This window comes from Bactrocera neohumeralis, chromosome 6 (assembly GCF_024586455.1).
Source record: "Bactrocera neohumeralis isolate Rockhampton chromosome 6, APGP_CSIRO_Bneo_wtdbg2-racon-allhic-juicebox.fasta_v2, whole genome shotgun sequence".
NCBI lineage: Eukaryota > Metazoa > Arthropoda > Insecta > Diptera > Tephritidae > Bactrocera > Bactrocera neohumeralis.
The window spans coordinates 57852309-57865614 of record NC_065923.1 but is presented as its reverse complement, the minus strand read 5'-3'; positions in this window follow the sequence as shown (position 1 = coordinate 57865614).

Here is a 13306-nt window from a genome sequence, read left to right as displayed (position 1 = left end):
CGTGGCAATAGCTTTCACAAACAAATGTAGTTTTTTGAGAAAATCTGGTTAGATAATTTAAAGGGCTTTAAGAAAAGCCCTCAACCTGTGCTCTATCCCTACCAGGAGCGTGGCAATAGCGTTCACAAACAAATGTAGTTTTTTGAGAAAATCACATTTTTGTTCCAACATTGTAAACGCTCTAGCGGCTAAAGTATTCGACGTAGGTGGATCAAATCAATAGTACTGGTTAGATAATTTAAAGGGCTTTAAGAAAAGCCCTCAACCTATGCTCTACCCCTACCAGGAGCGTGGCAATAGCTTTCACTACCAAATGTAGGTTTTTGAGAAAATCACATTTTTGTTCCAACATTATAAACGCTCTAGCGGCTAAAGTATTCGACGTAGGTGGATCAAATCAATAGTACTGGTTAGATAATTTAAAGGGCTTTAAGAAAAGTCCTCAACCTGTGCTCTATCCCTACCAGGAGCGTGGCAATAGCGTTCACAAACAAATGTAGTTTTTTGAGAAAATCACATTTTTGTTCCAACATTATAAACGCTCTAGCGGCTAAAGTATTCGACGTAGGTGGATCAAATCAATAGTACTGGTTAGATAATTTAAAGGGCTTTAAGAAAAGCCCTCAACCTATGCTCTACCCCTACCAGGAGCGTGGCAATAGCTTTCACAAACAAATGTAGTTTTTTGAGAAAATCACATTTTTGTTCCAACATTATAAACGCTCTAGCGGCTAAAGTATTCGACGTAGGTGGATCAAATCAATAGTACTGGTTAGATAATTTAAAGGGCTTTAAGAAAAGCCCTCAACCTATGCTCTACCCCTACCAGGAGCGTGGTAATAGCGTTCACAAACAAATGTAGTTTTTTGAGAAAATCACATTTTTGTTCCAACATTGTAAACGCTCTAGCGGCTAAAGTATTCGACGTAGGTGGATCAAATCAATAGTACTGGTTAGATAATTTAAAGGGCTTTAAGAAAAGCCCTCAACCTATGCTCTACCCCTACCAGGAGCGTGGTAATAGCGTTCACAAACAAATGTAGTTTTTTGAGAAAATCACATTTTTGTTCCAACATTATAAACGCTCTAGCGGCTAAAGTATTCGACGTAGGTGGATCAAATCAATAGTACTGGTTAGATAATTTAAAGGGCTTTAAGAAAAGCCCTCAACCTGTATTCGACGTAGGTGGATCAAATCAATAGTACTGGTTAGATAATTTAAAGGGCTTTAAGAAAAGCCCTCAACCTATGCTCTATCCCTACCAGGAGCGTGGCAATAGCTTTCACAAACAAATGTAGTTTTTTGAGGAAAAAATCACATTATAAACGCTCTAGCGGCTAAAGTATTCGACGTAGGTGGATCAAATCAATAGTACTGGTTAGATAATTTAAAGGGCTTTAAGAAAAGCCCTCAACCTGTGCTCTATCCCTACCAGGAGCGTGGCAATAGCGTTCACAAACAAATGTAGTTTTTTGAGAAAATCACATTTTTGTTCCAACATTATAAACGCTCTAGCGGCTAAAGTATTCGACGTAGGTGGATCAAATCAATAGTACTGGTTAGATAATTTAAAGGGCTTTAAGAAAAGCCCTCAAGCTATTCTCTATCCCTACCAGGAGCGTGGCAATAGCGTTCACAAACAAATGTAGTTTTTTGAGAAAATCACATTTTTGTTCCAACATTATAAACGCTCTAGCGGCTAAAGTATTCGACGTAGGTGGATCAAATCAATAGTACTGGTTAGATAATTTAAAGGGCTTTAAGAAAAGCCCTCAACCTATGCTCTATCCCTACCAGGAGCGTGGCAATAGCGTTCACAAACAAATGTAGTTTTTTGAGAAAATCACATTTTTGTTCCAACATTGTAAACGCTCTAGCGGCTAAAGTATTCGACGTAGGTGGATCAAATCAATAGTACTGGTTAGATAATTTAAAGGGCTTTAAGAAAAGCCCTCAACCTGTGCTCTATTCCTACCAGGAGCGTGGCAATAGCTTTCACTACCAAATGTAGGTTTTTGAGAAAATCACATTTTTGTTCCAACATTATAAACGCTCTAGCGGCTAAAGTATTCGACGTAGGTGGATCAAATCAATAGTACTGGTTAGATAATTTAAAGGGCTTTAAGAAAAGCCCTCAACCTATGCTCTATCCCTACCAGGAGCGTGGCAATAGCGTTCACAAACAAATGTAGTTTTTTGAGAAAATCACATTTTTGTTCCAACATTGTAAACGCTCTAGCGGCTAAAGTATTCGACGTAGGTGGATCAAATCAATAGTACTGGTTAGATAATTTAAAGGGCTTTAAGAAAAGCCCTCAACCTATGCTCTACCCCTACCAGGAGCGTGGCAATAGCTTTCACTACCAAATGTAGGTTTTTGAGAAAATCACATTTTTGTTCCAACATTATAAACGCTCTAGCGGCTAAAGTATTCGACGTAGGTGGATCAAATCAATAGTACTGGTTAGATAATTTAAAGGGCTTTAAGAAAAGCCCTCAACCTGTGCTCTATTCCTACCAGGAGCGTGGCAATAGCTTTCACTACCAAATGTAGTTTTTTGAGAAAATCACATTTTTGTTCCAACATTATAAACGCTCTAGCGGCTAAAGTATTCGACGTAGGTGGATCAAATCAATAGTACTGGTTAGATAATTTAAAGGGCTTTAAGAAAAGCCCTCAACCTATGCTCTATCCCTACCAGGAGCGTGGCAATAGCGTTCACAAACAAATGTAGTTTTTTGAGAAAATCACATTTTTGTTCCAACATTGTAAACGCTCTAGCGGCTAAAGTATTCGACGTAGGTGGATCAAATCAATAGTACTGGTTAGATAATTTAAAGGGCTTTAAGAAAAGCCCTCAACCTGTGCTCTATTCCTACCAGGAGCGTGGCAATAGCTTTCACTACCAAATGTAGGTTTTTGAGAAAATCACATTTTTGTTCCAACATTATAAACGCTCTAGCGGCTAAAGTATTCGACGTAGGTGGATCAAATCAATAGTACTGGTTAGATAATTTAAAGGGCTTTAAGAAAAGCCCTCAACCTATGCTCTACCCCTACCAGGAGCGTGGCAATAGCTTTCACAAACAAATGTAGTTTTTTGAGAAAATCACATTTTTGTTCCAACATTATAAACGCTCTAGCGGCTAAAGTATTCGACGTAGGTGGATCAAATCAATAGTACTGGTTAGATAATTTAAAGGGCTTTAAGAAAAGCCCTCAACCTATGCTCTACCCCTACCAGGAGCGTGGCAATAGCTTTCACAAACAAATGTAGTTTTTTGAGAAAATCACATTTTTGTTCCAACATTATAAACGCTCTAGCGGCTAAAGTATTCGACGTAGGTGGATCAAATCAATAGTACTGGTTAGATAATTTAAAGGGCTTTAAGAAAAGCCCTCAACCTATTCTCTATCCCTACCAGGAGCGTGGCAATAGCTTTTACTACCAAATGTAGGTTTTTGAGAAAATCACATTTTTGTTCCAACATTATAAACGCTCTAGCGGCTAAAGTATTCGACGTAGGTGGATCAAATCAATAGTACTGGTTAGATAATTTAAAGGGCTTTAAGAAAAGCCCTCAACCTATGCTCTATCCCTACCAGGAGCGTGGCAATAGCGTTCACAAACAAATGTAGTTTTTGAGAAAATCACATTTTTGTTCCAACATTATAAACGCTCTAGCGGCTAAAGTATTCGACGTAGGTGGATCAAATCAATAGTACTGGTTAGATAATTTAAAGGGCTTTAAGAAAAGCCCTCAACCTATGCTCTATCCCTACCAGGAGCGTGGCAATAGCTTTCACAAACAAATGTTGTTTTTTGAGAAAATCACATTTTTGTTCCAACATTGTAAACGCTCTAGCGGCTAAAGTATTCGACGTAGGTGGATCAAATCAATAGTACTGGTTAGATAATTTAAAGGGCTTTAAGAAAAGCCCTCAACCTATGCTCTATCCCTACCAGGAGCGTGGCAATAGCGTTCACAAACAAATGTAGGTTTTTGAGAAAATCACATTTTTGTTCCAACATTATAAACGCTCTAGCGGCTAAAGTATTCGACGTAGGTGGATCAAATCAATAGTACTGGTTAGATAATTTAAAGGGCTTTAAGAAAAGCCCTCAACCTATGCTCTACCCCTACCAGGAGCGTGGCAATAGCTTTCACAAACAAATGTAGTTTTTTGAGAAAATCACATTTTTGTTCCAACATTATAAACGCTCTAGCGGCTAAAGTATTCGACGTAGGTGGATCAAATCAATAGTACTGGTTAGATAATTTAAAGGGCTTTAAGAAAAGCCCTCAAACCTGTGCTCTATCCCTACCAGGAGCGTGGCAATAGCTTTCACAAACAAATGTTGTTTTTTGAGAAAATCACATTTTTGTTCCAACATTGTAAACGCTCTAGCGGCTAAAGTATTCGACGTAGGTGGATCAAATCAATAGTACTGGTTAGATAATTTAAAGGGCTTTAAGAAAAGCCCTCAACCTGTGCTCTATTCCTACCAGGAGCGTGGCAATAGCTTTCACTACCAAATGTAGGTTTTTGAGAAAATCACATTTTTGTTCCAACATTATAAACGCTCTAGCGGCTAAAGTATTCGACGTAGGTGGATCAAATCAATAGTACTGGTTAGATAATTTAAAGGGCTTTAAGAAAAGCCCTCAACCTGTGCTCTATCCCTACCAGGAGCGTGGCAATAGCGTTCACAAACAAATGTAGTTTTTTGAGAAAATCACATTTTTGTTCCAACATTATAAACGCTCTAGCGGCTAAAGTATTCGACGTAGGTGGATCAAATCAATAGTACTGGTTAGATAATTTAAAGGGCTTTAAGAAAAGCCCTCAACCTATGCTCTATCCCTACCAGGAGCGTGGCAATAGCGTTTACAAACAAATGTAGTTTTTTGAGAAAATCACATTTTTGTTCCAACATTATAAACGCTCTAGCGGCTAAAGTATTCGACGTAGGTGGATCAAATCAATAGTACTGGTTAGATAATTTAAAGGGCTTTAAGAAAAGCCCTCAACCTATGCTCTACCCCTACCAGGAGCGTGGCAATAGCTTTCACAAACAAATGTAGTTTTTTGAGAAAATCACATTTTTGTTCCAACATTATAAACGCTCTAGCGGCTAAAGTATTCGACGTAGGTGGATCAAATCAATAGTACTGGTTAGATAATTTAAAGGGCTTTAAGAAAAGTCCTCAACCTGTGCTCTATCCCTACCAGGAGCGTGGCAATAGCTTTCACTACCAAATGTAGGTTTTTGAGAAAATCACATTTTTGTTCCAACATTATAAACGCTCTAGCGGCTAAAGTATTCGACGTAGGTGGATCAAATCAATAGTACTGGTTAGATAATTTAAAGGGCTTTAAGAAAAGTCCTCAACCTGTGCTCTATCCCTACCAGGAGCGTGGCAATAGCTTTCACAAACAAATGTTGTTTTTTGAGAAAATCACATTTTTGTTCCAACATTATAAACGCTCTAGCGGCTAAAGTATTCGACGTAGGTGGATCAAATCAATAGTACTGGTTAGATAATTTAAAGGGCTTTAAGAAAAGCCCTCAACCTGTGCTCTATCCCTACCAGGAGCGTGGCAATAGCGTTCACAAACAAATGTAGTTTTTTGAGAAAATCACATTTTTGTTCCAACATTATAAACGCTCTAGCGGCTAAAGTATTCGACGTAGGTGGATCAAATCAATAGTACTGGTTAGATAATTTAAAGGGCTTTAAGAAAAGCCCTCAAGCTATTCTTTATCCCTACCAGGAGCGTGGCAATAGCTTTTAGCGTGGCAATAAATCACATTTTTGTTCCAACATTATAAACGCTCTAGCGGCTAAAGTATTCGACGTAGGTGGATCAAATCAATAGTACTGGTTAGATAATTTAAAGGGCTTTAAGAAAAGCCCTCAACCTATGCTCTATCCCTACCAGGAGCGTGGCAATAGCTTTCACAACCAAATGTAGTTTTTTGAGAAAATCACATTTTTGTTCCAACATTATAAACGCTCTAGCGGCTAAAGTATTCGACGTAGGTGGATCAAATCAATAGTACTGGTTAGATAATTTAAAGGGCTTTAAGAAAAGCCCTCAACCTGTGCTCTACCCCTACCAGGAGCGTGGCAATAGCGTTCACAAACAAATGTAGTTTTTTGAGAAAATCACATTTTTGTTCCAACATTATAAACGCTCTAGCGGCTAAAGTATTCGACGTAGGTGGATCAAATCAATAGTACTGGTTAGATAATTTAAAGGGCTTTAAGAAAAGCCCTCAACCTATGCTCTACCCCTACCAGGAGCGTGGCAATAGCTTTCACAAACAAATGTAGGTTTTTGAGAAAATCACATTTTTGTTTCAACATTATAAACGCTCTAGCGGCTAAAGTATTCGACGTAGGTGGATCAAATCAATAGTACTGGTTAGATAATTTAAAGGGCTTTAAGAAAAGCCCTCAACCTATGCTCTACCCCTACCAGGAGCGTGGCAATAGCTTTCACAAACAAATGTAGTTTTTTGAGAAAATCACATTTTTGTTCCAACATTATAAACGCTCTAGCGGCTAAAGTATTCGACGTAGGTGGATCAAATCAATAGTACTGGTTAGATAATTTAAAGGGCTTTAAGAAAAGCCCTCAACCTATTCTCTATCCCTACCAGGAGCGTGGCAATAGCGTTCACAAACAAATGTAGTTTTTTGAGAAAATCACATTTTTGTTCCAACATTGTAAACGCTCTAGCGGCTAAAGTATTCGACGTAGGTGGATCAAATCAATAGTACTGGTTAGATAATTTAAAGGGCTTTAAGAAAAGCCCTCAACCTGTGCTCTATTCCTACCAGGAGCGTGGCAATAGCTTTCACTACCAAATGTAGGTTTTTGAGAAAATCACATTTTTGTTCCAACATTATAAACGCTCTAGCGGCTAAAGTATTCGACGTAGGTGGATCAAATCAATAGTACTGGTTAGATAATTTAAAGGGCTTTAAGAAAAGCCCTCAAGCTATTCTCTATCCCTACCAGGAGCGTGGCAATAGCGTTCACAAACAAATGTAGTTTTTTGAGAAAATCACATTTTTGTTCCAACATTGTAAACGCTCTAGCGGCTAAAGTATTCGACGTAGGTGGATCAAATCAATAGTACTGGTTAGATAATTTAAAGGGCTTTAAGAAAAGCCCTCAACCTGTGCTCTATCCCTACCAGGAGCGTGGTAATAGCGTTCACAAACAAATGTAGTTTTTTGAGAAAATCACATTTTTGTTCCAACATTATAAACGCTCTAGCGGCTAAAGTATTCGACGTAGGTGGATCAAATCAATAGTACTGGTTAGATAATTTAAAGGGCTTTAAGAAAAGCCCTCAACCTATGCTCTACCCCTACCAGGAGCGTGGCAATAGCTTTCACAAACAAATGTAGTTTTTTGAGAAAATCACATTTTTGTTCCAACATTATAAACGCTCTAGCGGCTAAAGTATTCGACGTAGGTGGATCAAATCAATAGTACTGGTTAGATAATTTAAAGGGCTTTAAGAAAAGCCCTCAACCTATGCTCTATCCCTACCAGGAGCGTGGCAATAGCGTTCACAAACAAATGTAGTTTTTTGAGAAAATCACATTTTTGTTCCAACATTATAAACGCTCTAGCGGCTAAAGTATTCGACGTAGGTGGATCAAATCAATAGTACTGGTTAGATAATTTAAAGGGCTTTAAGAAAAGCCCTCAACCTATGCTCTATCCCTACCAGGAGCGTGGCAATAGCGTTCACAAACAAATGTAGTTTTTTGAGAAAATCACATTTTTGTTCCAACATTGTAAACGCTCTAGCGGCTAAAGTATTCGACGTAGGTGGGTCAAATCAATAGTACTGGTTAGATAATTTAAAGGGCTTTAAGAAAAGCCCTCAACCTATGCTCTATTCCTACCAGGAGCGTGGCAATAGCTTTCACTACCAAATGTAGGTTTTTGAGAAAATCACATTTTTGTTCCAACATTGTAAACGCTCTAGCGGCTAAAGTATTCGACGTAGGTGGATCAAATCAATAGTACTGGTTAGATAATTTAAAGGGCTTTAAGAAAAGCCCTCAACCTGTGCTCTATTCCTACCAGGAGCGTGGCAATAGCTTTCACTACCAAATGTAGGTTTTTGAGAAAATCACATTTTTGTTCCAACATTATAAACGCTCTAGCGGCTAAAGTATTCGACGTAGGTGGATCAAATCAATAGTACTGGTTAGATAATTTAAAGGGCTTTAAGAAAAGCCCTCAACCTATGCTCTACCCCTACCAGGAGCGTGGCAATAGCTTTCACAAACAAATGTAGTTTTTTGAGAAAATCAAATTTTTGTTCCAACATTATAAACGCTCTAGCGGCTAAAGTATTCGACGTAGGTGGATCAAATCAATAGTACTGGTTAGATAATTTAAAGGGCTTTAAGAAAAGCCCTCAACCTATTCTCTATCCCTACCAGGAGCGTGGCAATAGCGTTCACAAACAAATGTAGTTTTTTGAGAAAATCACATTTTTGTTCCAACATTGTAAACGCTCTAGCGGCTAAAGTATTCGACGTAGGTGGATCAAATCAATAGTACTGGTAAGATAATTCAAAGAGCTTTAAGAAAATCACATTTTTGTTCCAACATTGTAAACGCTCTAGCGGCTAAAGTATTCGACGTAGGTGGATCAAATCAATAGTACTGGTTAGATAATTTAAAGGGCTTTAAGAAAAGCCCTCAACCTGTGCTCTATTCCTACCAGGAGCGTGGCAATAGCTTTCACTACCAAATGTAGGTTTTTGAGAAAATCACATTTTTGTTCCAACATTATAAACGCTCTAGCGGCTAAAGTATTCGACGTAGGTGGATCAAATCAATAGTACTGGTTAGATAATTTAAAGGGCTTTAAGAAAAGCCCTCAACCTATGCTCTACCCCTACCAGGAGCGTGGCAATAGCTTTCACAAACAAATGTAGTTTTTTTAGAAAATCACATTTTTGTTCCAACATTATAAACGCTCTAGCGGCTAAAGTATTCGACGTAGGTGGATCAAATCAATAGTACTGGTTAGATAATTTAAAGGGCTTTAAGAAAAGCCCTCAACCTGTGCTCTATTCCTACCAGGAGCGTGGCAATAGCTTTCACTACCAAATGTAGGTTTTTGAGAAAATCACATTTTTGTTCCAACATTATAAACGCTCTAGCGGCTAAAGTATTCGACGTAGGTGGATCAAATCAATAGTACTGGTTAGATAATTTAAAGGGCTTTAAGAAAAGCCCTCAACCTATTCTCTCCATCCCTACCAGGAGCGTGGCAATAGCGTTCACAAACAAATGTAGTTTTTTGAGAAAATCACATTTTTGTTCCAACATTATAAACGCTCTAGCGGCTAAAGTATTCGACGTAGGTGGATCAAATCAATAGTACTGGTTAGATAATTTAAAGGGCTTTAAGAAAAGCCCTCAACCTGTGCTCTATCCCTACCAGGAGCGTGGTAATAGCGTTCACAAACAAATGTAGTTTTTTGAGAAAATCGCATTTTTGTTCCAACATTATAAACGCTCTAGCGGCTAAAGTATTCGACGTAGGTGGATCAAATCAATAGTACTGGTAGATAATTTAAAGGGCTTTAAGAAAAGCCCTCAACCTATGCTCTACCCCTACCAGGAGCGTGGCAATAGCTTTCACAAACAAATGTAGTTTTTTGAGAAAATCACATTTTTGTTCCAACATTATAAACGCTCTAGCGGCTAAAGTATTCGACGTAGGTGGATCAAATCAATAGTACTGGTTAGATAATTTAAAGGGCTTTAAGAAAAGCCCTCAACCTGTGCTCTACCCCTACCAGGAGCGTGGTAATAGCGTTCACAAACAAATGTAGTTTTTTGAGAAAATCACATTTTTGTTCCAACATTGTAAACGCTCTAGCGGCTAAAGTATTCGACGTAGGTGGATCAAATCAATAGTACTGGTTAGATAATTTAAAGGGCTTTAAGAAAAGCCCTCAACCTATGCTCTACCCCTACCAGGAGCGTGGCAATAGCTTTCACAAACAAATGTAGTTTTTTGAGAAAATCACATTTTTGTTCCAACATTATAAACGCTCTAGCGGCTAAAGTATTCGACGTAGGTGGATCAAATCAATAGTACTGGTTAGATAATTTAAAGGGCTTTAAGAAAAGCCCTCAACCTATGCTCTATCCCTACCAGGAGCGTGGCAATAGCTTTCACAAACAAATGTAGTTTTTTGAGAAAATCACATTTTTGTTTCAACATTGTAAACGCTCTAGCGGCTAAGGTTTGAGAAAATCACATTTTTGTTTCAACATTATAAACGCTCTAGCGGCTAAAGTATTCGACGTAGGTGGTCAAATCAATAGTACTGGTTAGATAATTTAAAGGGCTTTAAGAAAAGCCCTCAACCTGTGCTCTATCCCTACCAGGAGCGTGGCAATAGCTTTCACAAACAAATGTTGTTTTTTGAGAAAATCACATTTTTGTTCCAACATTGTAAACGCTCTAGCGGCTAAAGTATTCGACGTAGGTGGATCAAATCAATAGTACTGGTTAGATAATTTAAAGGGCTTTAAGAAAAGCCCTCAACCTATGCTCTATCCCTACCAGGAGCGTGGCAATAGCTTTTACTAAACAAATGTAGTTTTTTGAGAAAATCACATTTTTGTTCCAACATTGTAAACGCTCTAGCGGCTAAAGTATTCGACGTAGGTGGATCAAATCAATAGTACTGGTTAGATAATTTAAAGGGCTTTAAGAAAAGCCCTCAACCTGTGCTCTATCCCTACCAGGAGCGTGGCAATAGCTTTCACTAACAAATGTAGGTTTTTGAGAAAATCACATTTTTGTTCCAACATTATAAACGCTCTAGCGGCTAAAGTATTCGACGTAGGTGGATCAAATCAATAGTACTGGTTAGATAATTTAAAGGGCTTTAAGAAAAGCCCTCAACCTGTGCTCTATCCCTACCAGGAGCGTGGTAATAGCGTTCACAAACAAATGTAGTTTTTTGAGAAAATCACATTTTTGTTCCAACATTATAAACGCTCTAGCGGCTAAAGTATTCGACGTAGGTGGATCAAATCAATAGTACTGGTTAGATAATTTAAAGGGCTTTAAGAAAAGCCCTCAACCTATGCTCTACCCCTACCAGGAGCGTGGCAATAGCTTTCACAAACAAATGTAGTTTTTTGAGAAAATCACATTTTTGTTCCAACATTATAAACGCTCTAGCGGCTAAAGTATTCGACGTAGGTGGATCAAATCAATAGTACTGGTTATGGGTTAGATAATTTAAAGGGCTTTAAGAAAAGCCCTCAACCTGTGCTCTATTCCTACCAGGAGCGTGGCAATAGCTTTCACTACCAAATGTAGGTTTTTGAGAAAATCACATTTTTGTTCCAACATTATAAACGCTCTAGCGGCTAAAGTATTCGACGTAGGTGGATCAAATCAATAGTACTGGTTAGATAATTTAAAGGGCTTTAAGAAAAGCCCTCAACCTATGCTCTATCCCTACCAGGAGCGTGGCAATAGCTTTCACAAACAAATGTTGTTTTTTGAGAAAATCACATTTTTGTTCCAACATTGTAAACGCTCTAGCGGCTAAAGTATTCGACGTAGGTGGATCAAATCAATAGTACTGGTTAGATAATTTAAAGGGCTTTAAGAAAAGCCCTCAACCTGTGCTCTATCCCTACCAGGAGCGTGGCAATAGCGTTCACAAACAAATGTAGTTTTTTGAGAAAATCACATTTTTGTTCCAACATTGTAAACGCTCTAGCGGCTAAAGTATTCGACGTAGGTGGATCAAATCAATAGTACTGGTTAGATAATTTAAAGGGCTTTAAGAAAAGCCCTCAACCTGTGCTCTATCCCTACCAGGAGCGTGGCAATAGCTTTCACTAACAAATGTAGGTTTTTGAGAAAATCACATTTTTGTTCCAACATTATAAACGCTCTAGCGGCTAAAGTATTCGACGTAGGTGGATCAAATCAATAGTACTGGTTAGATAATTTAAAGGGCTTTAAGAAAAGCCCTCAACCTGTGCTCTATCCCTACCAGGAGCGTGGCAATAGCTTTCACTAACAAATGTAGGTTTTTGAGAAAATCACATTTTTGTTCCAACATTATAAACGCTCTAGCGGCTAAAGTATTCGACGTAGGTGGATCAAATCAATAGTACTGGTTAGATAATTTAAAGGGCTTTAAGAAAAGCCCTCAACCTGTGCTCTATCCCTACCAGGAGCGTGGAAATAGTATCCGCAAACAAATGTAGATTTTTGAGAAAAATCACATTTTTGTTCCAACATTATAAACGCTCTAGCGGCTAAAGTATTCGACGTAGGTGGATCAAATCAATAGTACTGGTTAGATAATTTAAAGGGCTTTAAGAAAAGCCCTCAACCTATGCTCTATCCCTACCAGGAGCGTGGTAATAGCGTTCACAAACAAATGTAGTTTTTTGAGAAAATCACATTTTTGTTTCAACATTATAAACGCTCTAGCGGCTAAAGTATTCGACGTAGGTGGATCAAATCAATAGTACTGGTTAGATAATTTAAAGGGCTTTAAGAAAAGCCCTCAACCTATGCTCTATCCCTACCAGGAGCGTGGCAATAGCGTTCACAAACAAATGTAGTTTTTTGAGAAAATCACATTTTTGTTCCAACATTGTAAACGCTCTAGCGGCTAAAGTATTCGACGTAGGTGGATCAAATCAATAGTACTGGTTAGATAATTTAAAGGGCTTTAAGAAAAGCCCTCAACCTATGCTCTATCCCTACCAGGAGCGTGGCAATAGCGTTCACAAACAAATGTAGTTTTTTGAGAAAATCACATTTTTGTTCCAACATTGTAAACGCTCTAGCGGCTAAAGTATTCGACGTAGGTGGATCAAATCAATAGTACTGGTTAGATAATTTAAAGGGCTTTAAGAAAAGTCCTCAACCTGTGCTCTATCCCTACCAGGAGCGTGGCAATAGCTTTCACTACCAAATGTAGGTTTTTGAGAAAATCACATTTTTGTTCCAACATTATAAACGCTCTAGCGGCTAAAGTATTCGACGTAGGTGGATCAAATCAATAGTACTGGTTAGATAATTTAAAGGGCTTTAAGAAAAGCCCTCAACCTGTGCTCTATTCCTACCAGGAGCGTGGCAATAGCTTTCACTACCAAATGTAGGTTTTTGAGAAAATCACATTTTTGTTCCAACATTATAAACGCTCTAGCGGCTAAAGTATTCGACGTAGGTGGATCAAATCAATAGTACTGGTTAGATA